The sequence below is a fragment of the Struthio camelus genome, chromosome 9 (assembly GCF_040807025.1).
Source record: "Struthio camelus isolate bStrCam1 chromosome 9, bStrCam1.hap1, whole genome shotgun sequence".
In the NCBI taxonomy this organism is placed as follows: domain Eukaryota; kingdom Metazoa; phylum Chordata; class Aves; order Struthioniformes; family Struthionidae; genus Struthio; species Struthio camelus.
In genome coordinates, this window is record NC_090950.1 from 7605461 (window position 1) to 7627925 (window position 22465).

At 40.8% G+C, this 22465-nt stretch overlaps 1 protein-coding gene across 1 annotated transcript in view; it reads right to left on the reverse strand.

Moving 5' to 3' along the window:
• Positions 1 to 22465, reverse strand: part of ARHGEF4 (Rho guanine nucleotide exchange factor 4) — a 232115-nt gene that overhangs the window by 73823 nt on the left and 135827 nt on the right. The window lies entirely within an intron of this gene.

A 22465-nucleotide genomic window follows, 5' to 3' on the forward strand; every position in this document is an offset into this window, starting at 1 on the left:
ATTCCAAAGAAGCCTCTTCTAGCCTTACTGTAGATGAATGACTCGATACATTTGTATTAGGAATAACAGAAAAGTGTGAGGTTTTACTTTAAAATTTAAGATTTCATCACTCAGAAGAAATACTTTAAAACAGTTTGAACCTATGACTTTTCTTTAGGGAAAAAAATTCTTATTTAATTCTGATTTTAAAGCGGCATCGCTCTAGATGTGCAAAGATTTGGGCTCATAATGGAAGACTCCAAGAACATTCAGCAGATGATTCTTCCTGTGGCTATCCTTGCTATATAAAACTTCAACGTTATACCTGTTATGGATATGTATCTTCATCATACACATGAATTTATTAAGACCTACCACCCTGTCTTTGCTACTTAAAGGATGAATGCTTCACCTATAAACCAAAGCTCCATACAAGAACCTTAAGAACAGAAATAAGTAAGGCCCTCAGTCTGGAGCTTTCTGCCAACTGCCTTCCTGGGGGGAGGCGATTCTCAGCCTGAGCTTTCTATTTTCCTGATACTGTGTCTGATTTCTGTACCCCAGCTCTGAAGACGTTCCTCAGAGGGGCACGGAGATAAAGAACAAAGAAGTATGTCTCCTAGAAGGCATACATACAATAAAAAAATCCAAAGTAAAGGAGCTCAAACCCCATCACATTTATAGAGCCTATAATATTCATGTCACTCGCAATGCCATGTTATCTCGGCAGATTTAGAAGAACCCCTTTAAACTTCAGCTAGATGTGAAAACAGCTAAAAGCTAAAGTTGATTAGTAGACTGCAAGTCATAGTTTGTGTCTCATCCAGAAAGAAATCTGTCCACAGAGTTGTTATTATCAGTTATTCTGTAACCAGGCTGGTATAGGATATGAATGTAAAAACATCAGCCACAGAGAAGTGCTGCCTCCTATTCCTGCTAACGTGGATTTCTTGCTTAAACCATACTACATCAATGAATTATATTCTCTTTATCAAATCTAAGCAAAAATTATATCCAAGCTTCCAAGGAAATCGCCTAAACATGATGACTGGCACAAGTCAAGAAAGATTTCAAACATCTTGAGTGAGAATTGCTCCTTTCAAATCCACTCTCTAGACAAAGTTAGTTCCAGGCAACCAAAGACGCTTTAGGGAGGCTGGAATTCAGTTGTCTCCTTGCACAGCTTAGACTAACACAGTCTCTTCTATCATCAAATCTGCTCAGCCTCCATAAACATAACAAATCTCAAGGAATGCAAAGAATTAGACAGGGCCATTAACACAGGGCCTAGGAGCTCCGAATCTTCAATTTGCCATTAGCTATAACTGTCAGAAAAGCACCCAAGGTAGAGGCTGTCAGACACTATAACCCAGACATCTTATCTGTTCACCGTGCTTCTGGAAGAAATTTGCCCTTGTTATGCAAAAGCAACAACAAGTTTCTTCAGTGCAGAAGGACCACTAAGTGATGGCAGTGTTAATTGCTGCTTCACTGTGATGTCTACCAATCCTGGGCCTCTTCTGCTTAGAAATATCTGGCTTGGGAGCGACCTGAGGATTCTCCTTGCTACACAATCACAAAAGGTAACAAGAGGAAAGAAAATTCCTATATGCAGCATTTCTATTTAAGAAGTACATACCCCGTGGTGAAAAAATCCCATCGGTCAAAAGAAGTTGAGGTTCTTTTCAACTGTTGGCATACAATTCCTGAAGCATAAAAGTATCCTTGTTTGAGGAAGTAACTTTTAATGCTAAGCCCCAGTTCTGCTGGCACAGAAAAGGCCCCCTGTGACAGGCAGAGCAATAGGGGCCTCTCAGAAGAGAGGCCTACATAAATTGGGGGAGACAGTGTGTGTGCATGGGGAGCTATTTCACTGGAAGGACAACCCTGGCACAAGGATAAACGTGTACAAACTCACCATAAAGAAATTTAGACTGGGAAGACATTTAGGTTGCAGAAGGTTTATAACTCTCAGAGCAGCAAGGCTTGGAACAGCCTTCCAAGCAGCTCTGCTGGGGGCAGAGCAAACTAGCTGATTTAGAGACACAGGTGGAAAGTAAGTTATGGAGGTATCACATAGGGTTGCCTGCAATAAAAAGGAACTATTCGTATTTCAGCCTACAAGTTAGTGACTCAGCAAGACCCTGAAAGTTCTGTATTTTCTTTTCAAATAAACTAAAGACGACTAATTAAGGATCAATCACCACTGAAAAAACAACAGTGCTGGTCAATAGTTCCTATGAAGTAGCATCCAAATATTAGCTTTTCCTGAAGTCTGGAGGAATAACGACGCGTCCGACACCTGCGACTAACACTACCGTCTGTAAGGGGATTGGCTCTGGTCTGCATGTGACATAAAATAGTTCCATACATCCCTCGGGATGCTAACACCATGTGCACAGGAGAACTGTAGGGGAGCCAAGCGTACAGGCAAAAGAGTCCAAAAACACTATCAAGTGTTCAGGGCTCAGCTGTACCCTGGGTTACCTTTCTGACTGTGTGCAAGGCATTCAAATCCCTGCCTTGGCACCCTCAAAGCAGCAGCATATAAAATCTCTTATTATTAAAGTGCAGTTGGACAGCATACAGAAAAAATTCATGAAATTGTAAGGGAATTTTGATACTTTTAATATGCCAGGGTATGGCACTGGTTTCTTTAAAAGCAGTATTTTTAACTACTTTGCATACACTGCTAACGCAATAAAATGTTACGATTGCGTAAGTCTTGTAAGGAAATGTACTTTAGAATTTAATGGAGATGAAAGAAGTAAGATCCTACTGTAATTTTATTTCTCTAGACTAAATTGAATTCATCAAATTCCCTTTCTACAATCTCTTCACCCATCCAAGAATAAGTTATAGGAAGGGATGCAACTCTTGCTTGTACAGCTCTATCCTTTAAAATGCCTCAGGGTGCAATATTTCTGGCTGACTGGGGGATATAAGACTGGAATCTTTATCATCTATTCATGCAAGTTTGTTAGGCACTGCCAGTACTAAAAATGTATTCAAGAAGGTTCTGCTGCAACCATTTCCTGCTTTGATTCTAGCGAAGCAGCTCTTTCTTGCTTCCTTCAAAGACACTGATCAGTTCTACTCTTCTTCCACCTTATAAAAGATGTGGGCAGGAGGGGAAAAAGCTCCAAATTTCTGCTCATCTCTCTCAGTCCTTTTCCCATTGCCTTGCCCCTCATTCTAGGCTTTACCAATTTTCCCCAGACAACTAGTTAAGGACTCTCCCCCCCCTCCCCCCCAAGTAGTTTTTGGCTATGACTCCCAGCTGAAGAAGATCAGAGCCTCCTCCAGTGACTAGGGAAGCAAGCTAAGAAAGAGACTTTTCTGAACTACAGAACAGGCATGCCTTGCTGGCTGGCTTGCCATCTCTTCAAACTCTGGGTGGGAGGCTCTGGCAAACGCAAGCATGCTTGGGCTGCTGTAGGACTCCCACTTGCAGGCTAAAGCAATGCTACTCAGGCATAGAAACAAAGAAGTTTAATTACTGGAGCTGTGCAATTGAAACAAGGATAGGAACTTGAGAGTGTGACTGATAAGCAGCTAGATAACAGACAAACGAACAGACTGTCTGTAGTCTGTCAAAGGGCTAACCAAGGCCTATATTAAAAATGCCCAACATTTTACATGCAGGCTGAAAAGTGTCCAAATATGGTATTCAAAAGTACACAACACAAACAGGACATAGTTACAGCTAATGCCGGGGGCATCACATATACATGAAGCAACCAGTTCAGAAGTGCACAGGACAAGGTGATAACTTACAGAAAGAAATACAAAGAAACGGTAAATGAGGAACTGACAACATACATATAATAGAAAGCCAAAGCTTAGATTTAGGCTGCTGCACTATGCATCATTTCGCTAAGAGCGCACAGTGTTACCTTTCTATCCACCATGAAGAAACTTGTGTTATGTTGAGCTTTGGAGCTGCATAGGGCTAAATAAGCCAGGATCCCCAGACCTGAGAGCAACCAACTGCAGCCAGTACCAGCACCAGCCAGACACATCACTCCGCTGTCCCAACAACAGAAGCGAGCAGGAGCACCAGACACCCAAAGCAGCAGTCACCATAGATTTTATATCTGTAGTTTAATGGCACCTCTCCCCTCTACAGCCCCTCTACACTGCTGTGAAAGTAGTAGTCAATGAGATCACAGAATTGTGGGGAAAAAAAAAATCTTAACTTCTAATCAGAATTTCCCTTGTTGCAATTGAACTTACAAACTAACATAGGTACTACTGGGAGAAACAGATGAAGAGATCTTTCTACAGAATCAGTAGGTACTTCATAATGTACGATAAACAGCCCAAACCTGGTGCCAGGGCAAGAATCTCTCTGAGCTTCTTTAGGTCACGTTTGTGAAACAGCTTCTTATTTTTCTTCCTATCTCAAGGCAGCCATTATCTAGTCGCAAGAATTATACTGCTATGCTCATGAATGGTCTTATGACGTGGAACAAGGCTGTTGACAAGATGCCCTGCAACATACACCTCCTATGTATGAGGAGTTTGGAGTAAACGTCTCATGCATAGGAGTAAACAAGTAAACTTGAAGTTTTGGAGTAAAAGTTTTGGGTTTCTTGCAGAACGGAGTGTCCATGATCGCGTCTGACCTACTTTTCAATGGAGCTGAATCTTTCCTATTTTAATAACAGTGAGCATCAACTGAATCCTCTAGAGGAGATAAAACAAAATTTTGCCTGAAAAGACTTGAAACCCACTTGAAAAGAACATCATTAAGCCTCACTTCCATTAGGAATGTTATAACCCTGATTAATCAGTCCTTGTTTGCAGGGACTTTTTTTTTGTCTCAAATTTGCAGTAAAGACAAGACCTCTTTTTAGGCTGTAATTTTAAATGTATTAAACCAAAAAAAGTATGTTGAATTTTCTTTAGCTGGCTTGTTCTTTATTCATATGTGCATGTGTGCACAACACTGGCTAACCTTGTGATCTCAGTATAATAAACTCACTGAAGGTACACGTTTCTCTAAATGCAACTACGTGGTCGTCTTGTGCTAAAACTTTCAAAGATATTTTTGTTTAACAGAAGATTTTAATTCACACTACATCTAGTTTCAATAGCATACTGTAGGCTTTTTCACATCACAGGACATCTCCCAACAGAAACGCACAAATCAAAACGTTGAGTCCACGACTATTTATACTATAAAGAATGCCAGCGTTTAATCAGCTGTTTATAACAATCTCACTTGCGTATTTCCGTCTGGCAAGGAAAGATACCAATGGGTGTCTCAGAAGCTGAAAAACAAACATGAAAACCCAATAACAACAGAAAACCAACAGTGTTTTCCCAAATTAAAAGAAAAATATTACAAGGGAACTCAAAATAGCTGGAACTGAAGAGATGGACTTAAATTTTCCTGAATTTTTAACAAAATGCAGTGTATGTGCTTCTAGTACAGTAATGGTAAACATGAGGCAAAAGTAAGGGAGAATACATACGACAAGAGGGCAGGTCACAAATAGATAAGAATCCTTTTATACTAATCAAATTCCAAATCCCCCCAATCTCCTTTAAATCGTGATTTTTGACTAAGAGGTTACATGCATACAGTTCCCCTGGTTATTCTTCAGCTGTAAAATTCTCTCCACGAAGCTTGCTAGATAGATCTCAAAGGTCCTAGAGGAATACATTTCAAATCCAAACAAAAGAACATGAAAAGTCAAGGTTTTTTTTTTTTTCTGGTAGCAAAGATTACTATCTCAGAGGTAACACATCAGCTGCCTCTTTAGGTAGATTGGTGAATGCAGAGACAGATTTTTGGTCAATAACTGAAGAGCATAGCTGGCAAAATACGTAATGTAGTTGCACTGTCTATTTAACAGGGCTTTGGAATGCACCACTTAGAAGGTGGGAGACTAAAGTTAGCTCACCGCTCACTATGGCATTTCATTTTTTTTCCTCACTTCTTCAAATCAAAATTTCCACTGGTACTCAGCACAAGAAGGGTGTATCAGCCACATACCACAGATAAAGACTTACACTATCCCTCCTTTCAGCAAAACTGACGTATCTCAGAGCCAACCAATCTCTTTCATACAAAGGATAGACTGAAAAGGCCAGGACGCAAGCCACAGACCCCTATGCATCAGCTGGCCGTTAGTAGCTTGCTTCACTCAGATGACACAAAACTGCACATCTGCCATTATCTTCTCATCCAGTATCCTTTTGTCATCAGGAGTCCTGACTCCAAAGCAAAATTACAGAACAAAACATCACTTCCACCCTCGTATTACTTCGGCTAACATCAGAAAACAAACCAGATGCTACAATGATGTAAACCATCACCTCTCCAATGAGGTCAGAGAAACCATGCAGGGTCTGGAGAGAGTGAAAAAAACTGTTTGTAAGGCACCTACAGCTTAAGTAACTTTCACAAGAGAAGAATATTGGAGTTCAGCAGATTTATAGTACTGGGATAGCATTTACAATAATAGAAATGCTACTACTAGTAACTTCTTGTCCTTGCCTTCAGTTTCCACAGTACAGCCAACAACACCTTCAGGACAGAATTGAATCACAGAGTTGACTGATTAAAAGCCCCCAAACCAAGTCAAAAAGGCACTGTCAGGCTGAACTCTCGCCTTGAAAAAGGATGTTATAAACAATTCTAAAATTAAAGAAGCTGAAGATTCACTGTAACAGACAGGTAGTCAAATGAAGTGTGGCAGGTCATCCCTAGAGGAAGGGAAACTGGCAGCCTGGCTGGCTTTTCTTCGTAACATCCCCAGGATATATGACTATCTCGGCACAGAATAGAAAAAGGTATGATACTTGTCTCTATCACTGCAGCCCAATTTAATTAGCAGTCTGCTAAAGAGCTAAGTTTTGTAATTAATAGTGATGCAAGGAGGCCAACAGCACAACAGAAAAGAATTCTAAGCATTTTCCAGAACAAGCTGACTAATCCACTTTTAGGACCATTTTAATGAGCATTTCCAATGAACATTTTTGGCTCCCATTCAGTTTCCAAAAATTATGGGAGGCAGCAAGGAAAATACTTGGTATTCATTTCTGCCTGCTGACCAGCATGCTCCTTCAGTTTGTTTGCCAACCTGCTTTCAGACTAATATTTTATTTGCACAAAACGTTCACGCCAATTACAGATGAGCTAGTAAATTGCTCCCTCTGGGCATCTTGGATATCTAGGGGAAATAAATTTGGTTCACAAATGATTCACAGGGTTGAGAATTCATTTCCCCACTAGCCATTGCATTGATATCAACTTGCAGGAGACGCTGTGTAGGGTACTACCCTATTCTTGCTGAAGTCAATGGATTTCAGATTGGATCCGTAATTCAGAAAGTAAAGGTATGCCAGTATCAAAACAGTAAACCAAGGTCTGACTAACTCATATGGTATAAAAATTCTTGATTAAGTCAGGAAGAAATGTATTCTAGCTGCCCAATGCCAGACTATGTCTAGTTTCTCTTTTCAGATGAAGAATTTCAAGATGAAGTGACTGTGACTTGTTAGAAGTAGGAAGCCTGAATTTAGCAGAGTCTGGCACAGGGGCTGTCTTCACATTATGATTTGTTTCTCTTGATTACTGCCTGCTAACACCTCAAAAAAAAAGAAAAAAGAAAAAAAAAGATTCTTCTTCCATCTGTTTTAAAAGTTCAAATAGATAGAGTGAAAAAGCTCTCAGGAGTCCTGATATTTACAGCTGTTTTCTTGAGGCAAGATGTTCCACTGTCTTGTAGGGTTTGAAACAGTCTCTGTTTTAATGCTTTTTTAAAAGGGCTGGTAAAAAGTTTTCAAGACTTATATCAGAAAACTTGCTAGTTCCCTTAAAATAAAACAATCAAGCTTAGCGGCACCGCAAAACAGAAGAGGGATACTTCTCCCCCCCCCACCCCGTGGTCAGCTGTTCTATAGTTCTTGAATGAGATTCTGGATTGTATTCTGCTGGAGTAGCACAAAGAAATGCCTTGAAGCCAGAATGAACAATGACATAGAGCTACCTCTAGTTGCTAGTTATTCATACATATGCATCACCTGGTAAAGGAGATCAGCCTGGACTAGCACTTCACACTCAAAGTGGAAAGTTTCCTCAATTAATGAAGAGGCCTTTTGGTGCTGCAGGCATAGGTGTAGGATAGCAGCCACTGGGATACTTAATTGAAGAAGTTTAAACTAACTTTTAAGCTCAAAAGTAGCCTAAAATTGTATTTGGGTACTAAGCTCAACATAGCAGAGCTACAGAATCACGGCCAATACGTGGGAACGAGGTAGTGACGTCAGTCTATTCTCTGGCTGAAAGGTGTTGGTTTTGATGCCCTTACCACCTTTTGGCCTGTAGAGATGATAGGGCATTTCACATTCTCATCCTCAGATTTACTGAGGTGCTGTAGTGCATCGGATACCAATTTTGGAAAAGTGCATTTCTCTGAAGAAGAGCAGAGACAACTGTGCTAACAATGTCACAGCAGCCATTTGCATAAGCATGACTTTTCTAACAGTGCTGCAAAATAGAAAAGCTGTTCTTTTCTAGGAAAACAAAGCAAAAAGCCAGCCTGGTTCAAAAGTCTCCTTCTGAGCAGTTCCCCTTAGACTTCCCTTTTCTGCAGTACTAATTAGCATGCTCAGCCTAAAGGTTTGTCCCAAAGGGAAGCTCATACTCTACAAATTCCTGTAGCACCTGACAGGCGAACCAGAGATATGCAGTCGGCTTCTGGAACCACATTATCACTGACGTGTGCAGGAAAAACCCTTGATATACTGGCTTAGTCTGACTCTACTGGAAAGGCAGAGAAGGAAATAGGTATACCTTCTTTACCAAGAGCAGCACTAAATCCACATGTTCTGAACCCAGCCTCCAACTCCAATTCTTCCCAGTGTTTCTGACAACTGTGAGCAAAGGTGTTTATACCACTAGAACGAAGACCTTGCTGAAAGATGGTTAACAGACCTGAGCTTGGTTTTGCAGAATAGGCCTTCGGGAAAACTGTATGCACTGCTTCAATAGTCACTAAAAAATCCAGTACTAGAAGCTCACAAATATCTAGACAGGCCTGTAAGTCATTCCCTCGCAAGCTCTCTTCCGAGATAAATCAGAGTGATTTTAGCCCCAGTGTTTTTAAGAACTCCGTTACAGTTAAAAGTCAGCACTGGTTTGAACGGCCCATGGCAAACAACCCAAAATCTATCTCTCTTTTGTGAGACTACTACTCTGTTTTATTTGCTAGTGACAAATCATTGCAGGCATCAGGTTCTCTGTCTGTGTAGCAAGGAGGATTTGCAAGAAAGAATATTGTCCTTGCTCTACCAGAGGCTATGCTGTTAACAGCCAACACTTGATGAAGTAGTATGTCTCTGAAACTGGTTTAAATTATTCCAGCTTAAAAAAATTCCCAATGAATAACAGCCTAATGCAATTTGGCTAGATCTGCAGTGTCAGAAGCATATATTACTTCTGATTGAAAACAGTAAGAGTGCTCATAGGCGAGGGATAGGAGCTATAAAAACATGTATCATTTTAATAGACTTTTGGTAAATCAAAGTCAGTGATGCTACTTGACCAAACACGAAACAAACAAAAACTTTCAGTCTCCAAGACAGAAACGAATCATTAGAAAACAAGGATTCTTTAAAAAGCTATTTTTTTTAAAATCAAGAAAAAATTTTATATTTAAGAAAATAAAACCCTTGAACGACCTTACCATTGGATTTCCCAGTTCGTCTTGTCTTTTTACTCAAAAGAAGGGCACAAGCATCATGTAAAAGGATGCCTATGCATCTTTCTAGACTGTGCTCTGTGAAACAGAGCTGTCATCTCTGCATTTTATAGCACTTGGCAGTAAACCCACATTCTTCGCACATCACAGACTTCCCCCTAAGGCCACCAAGAATGTTGGATATGGACAGCATAGGGTTAGGTCCTCCAATTATAAACCCAGACGTACTCATGCTTTCTGTGGATGAGTTGCAGCTCCCATGATAGGCATGTACACTAAACATGTACAATATATGATAAGGTTCACATACCTACAGTATCAGGGGACCCTCACTGTTTAAATAAGTTTTTTGACCCATTTTTCCCTGTGAAATTATGACCTACATTCCATGTATAATTTCCACAGAGTAATAAAAATACCTCAACCACCTTCATATAAGTCTTTCTGAGGTCCCATTCCATTCCTTACAGTGTCACCCCATCTGGTTAATCCAAAAGAAAACACGTTAAGCAGCAACATAAATTTATAGTGTACTTGTTCACCAACTTGGGGCAGAGGGAACAGAAGTTGTCTAGGTTTTGGTATGCAGTATTGAACTCAGGATCTAGGAATGCCAAAAATTCATGGTATTTAACTAATGCTAGTGAGTACTTCCCTTATTTTCTTAAGTTTCCCCAAATGCACTTCTGTCAAAAAACTCTCTAGACTAAGAACCTGCCACTCAGAACGGGATGAAAAAATTCTTGCTGTAGATTGGCACTGTAGACTGCAAAGATCAAAGAGAAGAACCCAAGGCATACATTCTAAAAATGAAAATAATAAATGACTGAAGAGATAAACTATAATTTCATGGAAAATACTATTGTCAAAGGCTATCCTTGAGATTTAATAGCACTATTAAATAGCACACTTACTAAGCAAAGACTACTCAGACACATATTTTTCTTCAGTGCATCTGAAATATGCCAGTGAAGAGCAAATGAGCTCAACTAACCAACGTTTCCAAAAAAAAAAAAAAAAAGAAAAAAGAAAAAAAGCATTTCTCAGAAAATAACATATGGCTGCTGTAAATAGCATATTTTTCTTCATTCCTGTTCTTTGCTTCACATGCACACATACAGTAGAGAAGCTCTATCATTCCTCTTCCCTTTCATCGTTCAAAGAGACTAGGTATGACTCTTCATACCGAGGAAGGCTTCAGGAATTGAAGTATATTTAAAAAAAAAAAAAAATCCAGAAAATGAGCAATTTTGCAGCTACTGTATACAGAGAAAGGACAAATAAAGATCTATTGGAAATTGTTTGAGACCCTGTGGCTCCTAATTCTACATTAGGAGTAGTGCTCTAGCCAGGTAGTAACAGTGCCATAAAACTGAGAATATCTTGGTCATATAGTATTGCCAACACTGCTTCCATTCAACATATATTACCTGGAATACGGGAAATGATTTTGGTAGTTTCAGACCATTCACATGTATGCCTCCTCTCATCTTCCTGCTCTAGTAACCCTGAGATCCGTTTGAAATGCACTTTCTTACTCTTAAGTTCCCTGGAAGACTTTTTCCCAGCACTAATCCAGAAATAGTAAATGATTTCTAGGTGGCCAGAGAATGAACAGGGCATGCGAAGAGAACTGTGGGAATTTCAGACAGAGCTTGTCTCTGGCTATTAGACAGTGAAAAAAGCTGAGAAGCCAAAAAGAGGTCAGCTAAAAAAAGAGGTATTCCTCATTCTATTGTGCAAACTGAATTTATTCATGTAGAAAAACCTCTAGAAAAAAAAAGAAAGAAAGAAAAACTTTCCTAGCAGGGCTGCTGCTATTGCCTACATCCAGCTCCTCTGGGTACAAACTCTGAATATTGGGAATTTCGTTCTGCTTCACAATAAAATCCCTTAATAGTCTGTGCCACTGAATAATCTGTTCTCCTTCAGCAAACATGCATCATATAAAGTACTTCATTCTCTTGCCCTCCCCCCCTTTTTTCTAAAGAATAGTGACGCCTTCCTCTTTCATCAGATTTCTTTCATTCTCTTTCAGAAATCAAAACCTAATTACCTGAAAAGGAAAGAGGGTATATCTGGATGAAAAGAAAAAAGATGAGACATGAGAGAAACAGAGCCAATAAGCTTCTGTCTAGCTGGGGATACAGAAAAGGAACACAAAACGTCAAGAACTAAAGGGAATTCATTCATGTTCCTGCTGTGATCACTTCATTTCAAGGTTAGCAAGGACATGTCCCCAAATAGTACCCTGAGTTATAACGGGAAGTAAGCACTTGAGAAACATGAGTGGGCTAGCAAGCTCCTCAAAGTTTTCATCATCTGTTTGTAGGGCAGGTGGAACAAAGACAGTGGCCCCCTGACCCGTCTACAGAAGTTCACAGTTCTTTTGTCCTGCTCAGGAAGGAACCTCTTAGGATGAATTGACAAGTCCATGATTATTCCAGAGCCTGACAGCAAGAAACATCCATTTGTGGTTACAATGATGTGGACACTTGCTGCTGAGGATATGGCTGAGATAGTGAGCGTGCTTTGCATAGCATGGCTAAATATAGTTTTCAAATCCACCTGAGAAGCGGATCCAAGTGACCTCTTCCACAAACAGTACCTGACCTAACTCTCTGTCCCTACAGGATGGTTGCTCTTCCGGTGAGGAAGGGCTGTACCTTTGCATCTAGATCATTTAAAACCTGGAGATGTATTTTTAAATTAGGAGTAGAAGAATGGTTTCAAAGTAGGAATCAATCTTACTGAATGGCCAAATGAGCATGTTTGATCAGACCTATATATTTGAATTAAGAGGTAATAGTCTCCTTTGTTGTTAATTTTATAGAACTAGCACACCAATGGAAAGGTGATATGTTGCTGATCTCTGCTGATCTCTTAATAAAGCCTGAGAAATCCACTATCTTCAATCAATAATCACATTCCAAATCCTTATGACAGTGTCAGACTTTGGCACTATCCTTTTTTAACCATTCTTTGAAAGCTTGCTATGAAACCACAGTTACAAGAACCGAAATTCCCCCAATCTTAATTTTGGTCAGGTTTCTGTAAATTTTGGTCACTGGACATGTTATATTGCTCTGACGTGTGAGAATTTTTTACAGAAACATTCTTCAATTACCAAACCCAATCAACTAAGATAGTATACTAACCTAAAATCAACTACTGAGGTTCCTTCTCCTTCCAGCCAGCTGTCATAGTCAGGGACAGAAAACAAATGACTGGTCACTGACCCAAGTTAGAGAGACATCATTCTCTGCCCTGAAACAACACTGCAGGGTGTCTGAGGTGTATAGATAGAGACTATCATGCAAAATACAAAACAGCAAAATCTTGTCTTTTTATTGAAAGGCATTTCAGTTTGAAACTCGATCTTAAATTATTTTATTGGTGTGGTCAGCACAAGTTGGATCTAATCACACATTTCACAGCTCCCAGTGAAGTCAACCAGATGTGAGCAGGACAGAACTCGGAACAATTTTTGTGCAATCCTACCAAATAATCAAAAGTGCAGGAGAAGTTTTCACAGCTTGTCCAATTTCTAAATTTAAGGTTATTTCCTCTGTAATGCACAAACCAGGCCTTGAATTTCTCATGTTCTTGTGCCCTTATTCCTCACAGGTCACAGTATAAATAACAACATGTAACAAAATGCTATTTTGTGCTATCATAGCCAACAGTTTCTTCCAAGGAGTGGGGAAAACAGCATTAGAATGTGTCACCTTGGGCTACATGGTTTTTTTTGTATATAGTAACAAAAATTTCTTCAGAATAAGACCCTTGAATTTATAATACACCTCCTGAAGTTTTTAAACAATACATTTGGTCTGAATCATTTCCCTGCAAAAGTTCATTTAGCTTAGGCTTTGGACTGGCTGATCAATTTTGTACTTCATTAAAGTTATTTCCTCCCAAATTTTTTTTTTCATAAAAATTCTCAGGCTTCTCATTTTTCAGAGTCAAATAGTAAATTAGCTTCCCAGGTGCCAAGGAGAGTCACTCTTTTCCACAACTGTTACAGCCAGAGCTCTGCAGCTCTGTTTGCCACAGCATCTGGACAAAAGAGCTCAATACTTTCCTTCTGTAACTGAAGACTGGAGTGATAAGATTTCTCACTGGCTTTCCTCCTTCCGTAAGTTACGAGTGCCCCTCAATTAAAATCCCCCTTAGATTTTTCTTTATTGTTAGTATAACCACAGCACTAAGGGAAATAGTGTGACTGAACTGAGAGGCATAAATTAACTTCAGAAAATGAACAAACTTGAGCAAATACTTCTCCATTTCTAAAGACAACATTAATAAAATAGAAATTAAAAAAAAAAAAAAGCTGTCAGACTTGCTTAGGAGGCTAATGCTTCCAGCTTTTTTCCAGCTTTGCTATGGGTTTAAGAATGATAGCCCTTTGCCATACTCCATTTCAAGTGTCAAGCTAAGAACTTAGAGATGCTCTGAAATGAATTCCATTTCAAGTAAGAGACATATCATTAAATATTCCTGTTCATCTGAAAACAAAATTGCATGAAATCATTCAAGAGTTCAAATGGCATCTGTAAAAAAGAGGCTAATATTGCTGTTCTTGGCCAGGCAAAAATCCCATTTGCAAGGGCTGCTATGCCCATTTAAGAATGATGGGGAGCACCCTTCCCAGGGACTTTCTTGCTCTCCTTCTCTCTCAGCCCACAGCTAAGCCTGGGCAGTCCTTCAGATCAAATGAAATAATATTACAAAGAAACAGATGTTCCTTTGTCACCCAAAAAACTTACACTCCGATGAGTATACTGAAGTGGCAAGCCATTCCAAACCTTCTAAGTCAAAGATGAAATAGCTTTCACCCCAAACATGGGTTTCACTAAGTAATTATAGTCATAATCCCGTTCATGGTAAGCATCACAGGAACGGTTATACAAACTGAGATAGTTTTATTTATCATAAGCAAGGTCATGCGACACAACCAGTAAGAGTGACAGAATCTCCTTCCAGCAGGGGCTGAACCTGACACAGAGATCCAACAGTACTCTACTGAGGGCATCTAAATGGTGGTACTTGTAGTTCTCCAGCTAGCACAGAAGTTCTGGAAGCCTGTGCATGCGGGGCGGGGGGGATGTCTTCAATCTCTTTCAACACTGATGACCAAGCTTTAGTAGGTTCAGTAAACAATACTCTAAATCACCGCTTAGAAGACTGAGATACAGGGGAATTAGAGCCCAGATTCATTCAAACTAATTCCACCCAAGCTGTTGTGCTTAGAGTTTTTCAGCTAGCTAGCCCACGGTCTTCAGGAACAGCCAGTGGCTAGAGGATTTTCTATTGTATATGGTCTTTTTGATCTAGCTTAAGTGCACATAAGATATCCAATGGCTTACAGCTCCAGGGGCTGAACTATGTTCTTCCTCTGGCAACTGTTCCAACAAGAAAAGCTAACAAGTAGCTACTTCCTTGATTTGTAGGGGGTAATTGAAAATATTTGGGGAAATGCCATTTAACACAACATTAGAAGTGTTCACTGTTCAGCCAAAGAAAAGCCACAAAACAAGGGGTGATAGCCAACAGTTTTCACTACCTCACAGTCTCATCTGCTGGTAGAGAGAGAATGCACAAAGTCTCAGAAGTCTAGCACAGAATCATGACACATATAGGCAAAAGGGAGTCCTGGGTCATCAACTTACTTCCTGCTATCACTAACAAACCTCCAATAATCCCATCCGTAAATGGATGCTTCATTTTAAAAACCATTTGCAGTCTTTGTCAGACATAGAAAAATGGTGTCAACAGAAACAAAAACACAGTCCTGCTCAGAAACTTACAGCTTTGCATGCCAGCTTCTGTACTTACTGCTACATCAAGTGTGAAAATATATCTGAAATGGACACCAGCCGCTCCTTGAATTCCTTTCTGCATGAGCAATGCCGGAGGTTAAATGCCTCTGCCTGCGTGTCTGCAGGAGGGGATACAACCAGCTATGCCAGCCTGACAGTGAACGTATCCACTCTTAACCTGCGGCACAACATATTCCCCGGAAAGGTCTGTTGATGGAAAGAGAACCCTTTCTCAAAACCTTTCTCAAAAAACCCATGCTGTATTGCACAGATCTCATACCTGTCTTGTTTTCTCTCTGCCTCATCCAGTTTCCCAAGCAACAACTGTCACAAAGCATCAGAGAGGAGACTGTTTTATGTCATAAACTAGTGTTATTTGCAAATAACCTGACCACCAGATCTATGTATCACAAAATTCCTCAGTGCATGCACATTAGCAGTTGTAGGTGTAGTCTCTCTATAATAGAGTACTTTTCTCTCTAGCACTAAGTGCTCTAATTGCAACTTTCTTTCCTGCATGCTTGCCTTTTTTTTTTTCCTCCAATTTTCCAATTAAAAGCTTTGCCTACCACTAACCATTTAACTCATGTCTCTTTGCATCACAATAACATTGAGAAGTTGCCCACTGTAAACCGTTGGTATTTCCTGTCGATGCCACAGAAAGTCTTCATGTCTGTGCCCTCAAATGCAGCTAATCCACTTCTCTGATACATGGCCCTAATTACTCGTTCACTGAGCAAGTCACCCATTTCAAATGCATTTCCTTGAAGGCCAGTAACAGGAGACCCTTACAGCAAACAATTGAACGGATTATACTTCACGTGGTTTTCAGTCTATACAGGAGCAAAGCCATTAAAGTTTCTGATTCAAAGTAGGATGTTAAAGGCCAACACAAATAGTTTTATGCAGAATTTTAGCACACGGAGAAGAAAGTGAATATGGCTAGAACACAACCCCAGCTCGTCTCATGTGTCACAACTGCTGCTTATATGTAACCGTACTCAGCTGCTGAAGTAGGGAAACTAATCAGCCATAAAAAGAGCTAATCACAGAATTAGCTTCCTGAGCATGAGGGCTCCAGAATGAGAATGAGATACTTGATGTGAAAAAATATTATTTTAAATGCAACTTTAAGAGCTGAGCAGAGCAAGGTTTAGTGAGTCAGAGCTAACTTCTCAGGCAAATTAGCTTTTAATTTTCCATGTCACTTTGTATTAAGCAACTGTTTCAGAAACTCTTTTCCTAAGGTGGCAGGTTCTCACTTGCATCAGCACACATACTCCCCCTTCTTGCAGGAGCTGATTTCAGTTCACAGCAAAACAAGCAGAAAAAACCCCACTGGGAAGCTTCAGGTTTAACTCTAGACACACTAAGAGTTACTAATGGAAAAGTAAAGGCTAATTGAAGTTGGCTAACAATACAGTTAAAGATTCCTCTGAAAGCTGTAAAAAACTTCTTATGGTCTTCCCTGATTTCTAACACAAAGAACTCCTGTGAACTTGTTCTGAGTAGACATCATTTCACATTTTGTTCATTCTATTATTCAGCAATAACCACATCCTGCAGAAAAAGGATCAGCTGTGCCTTGGGCAGCAATATGCATGTACTATTTCTAATAAAGAGAACTCTTCCCAGAAGGAACGAGGAGAAATTAAACTGCACTTTGCCCCATACCCTCTGGATCGTACGGTGAAAGTATTGACCAGCTTTCAACTCACTTGCCATGACAATTAAGGTCCAAGTTTAGAGAATATTTTGCAGTATTTGGCTTTATCAGAGATAAACGGGAAGTTCCAGATAGCTGTTGATACTTTTTCGAACAGCAGCATTTGCACAGATTCTGTGACTCTAATCAGTGCCCAGTTTATGATAGTACCTCAGTACCCCAAATGAAGCAGAAGCTTTCTCCCACAGAACATTTGACACAGAGCTAAGTATTATAATGCTACTTGGACTTTGAGAGTAGAACACACACCTGAATTACATTTTTTATTTAAAAAAGAAAAAATTTTAAATCTGATTCCCCTTCATGAAAATATATACACAGAAAAAAAAGCAGTGTATGTGAAGGAAATAGTCTATTTGCATCAAAACCTTAAGCAAAACAGTAAAGGGTTTCTTTGGGGGTGCATTTTTAAATCAAATACGCTCTTCCCGCTTGGGAAGGGAGCAAAAGGATAACTAAATTTGAAAACTGAAGTTTGGGGGAATTTTAATTACCAATACCTTGTACCCCTCTAACTACAATGTATTGTTCATGTATGACAGAGCAGAAACTCCACTTGCTGGAAAGTTAATTAAGGAAAAGGCATTCCTGAGATCTGCAAAGGTGAAATCCATTAGAGCACTAAACAGGTGGTTAGAAGTACAGCAGAGGCGGATTCTGTACCAGTCCTGCCCCTTCCTTCTTATGGAGGGAATTTGGAGTGCAAGAAACAACTGTCATGCAGGGATAGGAATTACCTTGACTTGCCTTCTCACCATGCTGGCCTCTGCAGATTTGAAAGTCAAGATTTTTGACACAGAACCAGAAAAGGCAGTCCTTATCTACAGTCTGACTATGACTATTTGTGGAGTTTGTATTTGGCATATCATGGATACATACTTGACTGCATTACAATCAGAGCACGGCTTTTACTAAGCATGTATTTGTACTTTTAATACAACTTTTAAAAACAAGCATCTGATTAAAATTACCAAAATACACAGTACGAGAACCCGCTCCCACCATGTTCAAGATGCACAGGAAGGGGGAGGAACTCCTCCCACAGATCCAGGCATTAGAGGAAAGACCCCCGCCGAGCTCAGTTCTCAGATACAGGATGCAGCTTCTCTCACTGCTTCTCAAGTCTCTTATCTTCTGACTCTCCTTCTTGGCATGAAGCTGAACAGCTCCTCGTATCAACAGGCTGTGAAGATACCCTGATGCGAGGCAAATAGATCCAACATTCCTGTATTCCTTCCCCTTCTCACAGCTGACCTCCTGTCTTGGAGGAGCACAGGGTGACCTGGCAGCAGCAGAAAGCACACTAAGCATGAAATCTAACTGCCAGGATTACTGATTTATGCTCTGTAAATTCGCCTTCATTAAATCTTCAAATATTACTCTTTCCCATGTGTTAAGAGGGAAATATCCAGCTATAGTCCCTGAAGCTTCCAGTTGCAATGTTCAAATGGGGTGCACAACGGACTAGATAACAGGGTCCTTCATTCACAGCACAGGATTTGTAACAGCATGCAAGATCTCATCTAAGCTAGAAATATGGAGTAAAAAGGACTCAGCAGACGTGTTACTGCTCTGCAATGGTGCTAATCTGTAGCATATTAGCTACAGGGAGGTAGCTATTTTAACTGTGGGTCCTTTCTCAGTAAGGCTCCGTGTTAAATTCCAAATGTTGGATATCATTTTATATAATTTTTTCAACATTGGCTCATAGCAACTAATCCAACAGCTATATGCCTTCCAATTGGAGCTGAGAAGCTGAAGAATGAGTATTCTGAATGCTTAGAACAGGCCTACTCCTTTCTCACCCATCATCTTTTTGATCCTTCTGTACAGAACAAAACTGCTCTGCTGTGTGTGTCAATATAACCATTTCCATGACAACAGCCTAGGATGTGCCAAATATAGACTTTTGACTTCAACAAACAGAGAAGGAAGAGATACATGACTAGAGGGGTCTTTCTACCGCACTGCATTCAAACCCAGTTCCTTCCATACCAACATGGGCAAACTTTCAGAGAAGAACTAACAGTGGCTCTTGGAGATACTAGTGGTCTCAGTTGTTCACCACCTCATTTCTGCCAGTGGTTACCCATCCCCTCTCCCGCTGCAGATGAGATAGAACCAAATGTATAGATTCACCTTGACTTTGCCAGTGCAGACTCAAACAGCTGAGCATGAGCCACGGATGAAGGAGGGTTTAAATCTAGTTTCCCCACTCTCATATTGTAAGAGTCGAGACTTACACACTTGTTTCATTTCACCAGCTCTGCTTTGAAGGCAGCAAACTCTTGCAGAAGCCATGAATAGACAGCTGAGGACAAGTAATTTCTTGAGTCACACCAGCAAGGACTTGCCAGAGTTCTCTGTCTCAATCAAGTGAGGAACCACCCAGCTGGGCTGACTCACAGTAGAGTGCTCTGCAGAGCACCGAAAACAGGGTCACTCAATGAAGAAACCCAGTTAAAGTGCAAGGCCTGGTCTGGGGAACCTCTCACCAGCTGCTGCCTTAGCATAAACAGTTACATGTTATAAGAGAAAACATGAGCACCTTGCTCTTCACACTGTACTGCAGCCACCTACGCAGTACACATCATTCCACCACACCTCCCCATGATGCGTGGATTGATTGGGCATTTAAAATTGATCTATTTAACATCGTGAATGGGTACATACAGCTACTGTTAAACTCTTGATAATCCACTATGAAACCTGTAATCACGTGGCTCTGAGATCCTGGCACGAAGCCAGGGAATTCCAACCTGAATCAGAGTCAGAGTGCTAACTATGGCCCTTGTAGGGTTCTTGGAGCCATGTATTTGGTCTATGGCCCAGCTCTGTTTTCCTTTTGATTATCTTACAGACAGTGCTTAGCAACCCACACAAGCTTGCCACTTGTATTTGGGCTTTGCAGGAGAGAAAAACAGAGCAGAAATAAAGCTAATGTGCCTGCCTGCCATGGGAAAGAGCAAGCAAAGCTAGAATTTATGAGAAACCCTTTCCCCCAGCAATCAAATCTACTTCCAAAGTCTCTCCGGAGAACTTCCCAAAGCCCTGCTACCCCTCAGGTGCTTAGACAGGAAATAAGTGGTCTGGATCAGTGTTTGAAAAAGAAAGCTCTATTTAAACGCTCTCTTGGTAAGGCTTTAAGTTGTGTAACAACAGTTGCTAGATTTGATTGTGTATACACCCTTTGCACACCACAGGCTGTATGACGACAAGGGACCTCATTCACAGTTGAGGGATGCTGTGTTTAGACTGGTTATCCATGGAATTTACTCATAAGTGCTCACTCTGATAAGCACACTAGCCTCTAACATAGGTTTGGGGGATCAGTAACTACAGTACTGCAGCAGTGAAACAGAGGCTGTTGTGTCCAGTATGGTAGGTCCCTTCTGTGCCATGACCTGTTACTTACTGAGTGCTACAGAGAGGCTCAATGGGTTTCAGTGCACATAGCACCACATACAAGACTTGATCTGGTTATCTAAGAGCATATAGCCTCAGTGCTTTATGGAGATACTTCAGACAGGTCTTCACACTTGCATACACTATTCGTGGAACCAGATCCCTTTCACATGCACACCAAGTCTGGCCCGGCATATGCCTAAGATCACAGTTCAGCCAAGATCCTGCATTACTCAAGAAGACCACACAGACACAGCACTGACCAAGCATTAACTCTCCCAGGCCCCACTAGCATGCTTAGCAAGTACAGAAGTGTGCAACAAGAGGCCATAAAAACAAGCCCAACCCCCTCCCCCCCACACACCTCCCAAGCAATTCACAGCTTACTGAAGAAATCAAATGCTACTTCAGAGCCTTAAGCACCAAGCAGTGTCTGCACAGGCACACGTAACCAATGAACCATTAACTACAAAATCTGCTGCAGTTAAGCGCTTCCAACCTGTCTTGCCTCCACAAAGTTTGCTCTCCAACTGCCCTCACAGTGATCAGCTCACAGCCATAGGAAGCAGCTGCGAGGCGGAAGCAGCTGCGAGGCCTGCAGCGATCCAAGTAGTCAGCAATCCTTGGCCCTCAGGATAAAGGCAAATAATTATCTTGAGGCAGGAAAGGTTTGCTTTCGGTTTGTGTTTTCAGACACTTCCATTTATCCACCTCCTTTGCCAAAGCAAGCACCTGCCAGATAAAGCTTCAGATGTAACACCACTCATTCTGCTATCCACAACAAGAAGGATGATCACTGAGGTGGTTAGGACTCAACAAACCAGCACATTAAAGTCAGCCAGGAGTCAGCTGACAGTCAACACAAGTGAAACCACAAGGAAAATATGGACACACTGCAGCAGGCTCAGCCAAGAGCCACAAAGATGATCGAGGGATTAGAGCACAAAACGAGAGGTGGAAAGAGCTAGGTTTGTTCAACCTGGAGAAGAGAAGGCTCAGGACATCTTATCTATAAATACCTGATAGGAGGAGTAAAGAAGATAGATCCAGACTCTTCTCAGTCGTGCCCAGTGGAAGGACAAGAGGCAAAGGCACAAACTGAAATACAGGAATTTCTCTTTAAATATTAGAAAAGACTTCTTAGAGCGAGAGTGGTCAAACACTGGAACAGGTTCCCAGAGAGGCTGTGGAGTGTCCATTCTTGGAGGTATTCCAAACCGAATTGGACATGGTCTTTAGCAACCTGCTCTAATTGACCCTGCTTTAAGCAGAGGGATTGGATTAGACAATTACCAGAGGCCCCTGCCAACTTAATCCATCCTGTGATTCTACGGAAAAAGAAAATTAAAAAACCCCAAAAACCCCAACAACAAAAGAAGAAAAAAAACACTTAGCACCCACACAGATAGACCCTGCTGGTCTAGAAGCTCTCAAGCAAAACTGGAACTTTTTACAGGAGGTAAAGATTCCACGAGCAAGCCACTGCAGAGGATACTTCAGCTTCCCAGGACTCCAGTAACAAGAGCGCGATTAAAGACAGTCAATACCAATCAAATCGGTCAGCCTCCTTGCCGACTGCAGTCTGAAGAGCAAGAGAAAAAAAGCCACCATCTCCCACTGTGACCTGATCAGGAAAGGGCCAAGGATCAACATTCTAACTAGCACAGCAAACTTGCCTGCCATGTGATTTGAGGTGCTGATGAAAACACCTTTATCATATGTGAAGGCTGGGAAATAAACGAATCAAGCTACCTCTGCCTTTATCTATATACAGTTTGCACCAGATAACCTAGTCAAGACCCATGAGGAAATTGCTG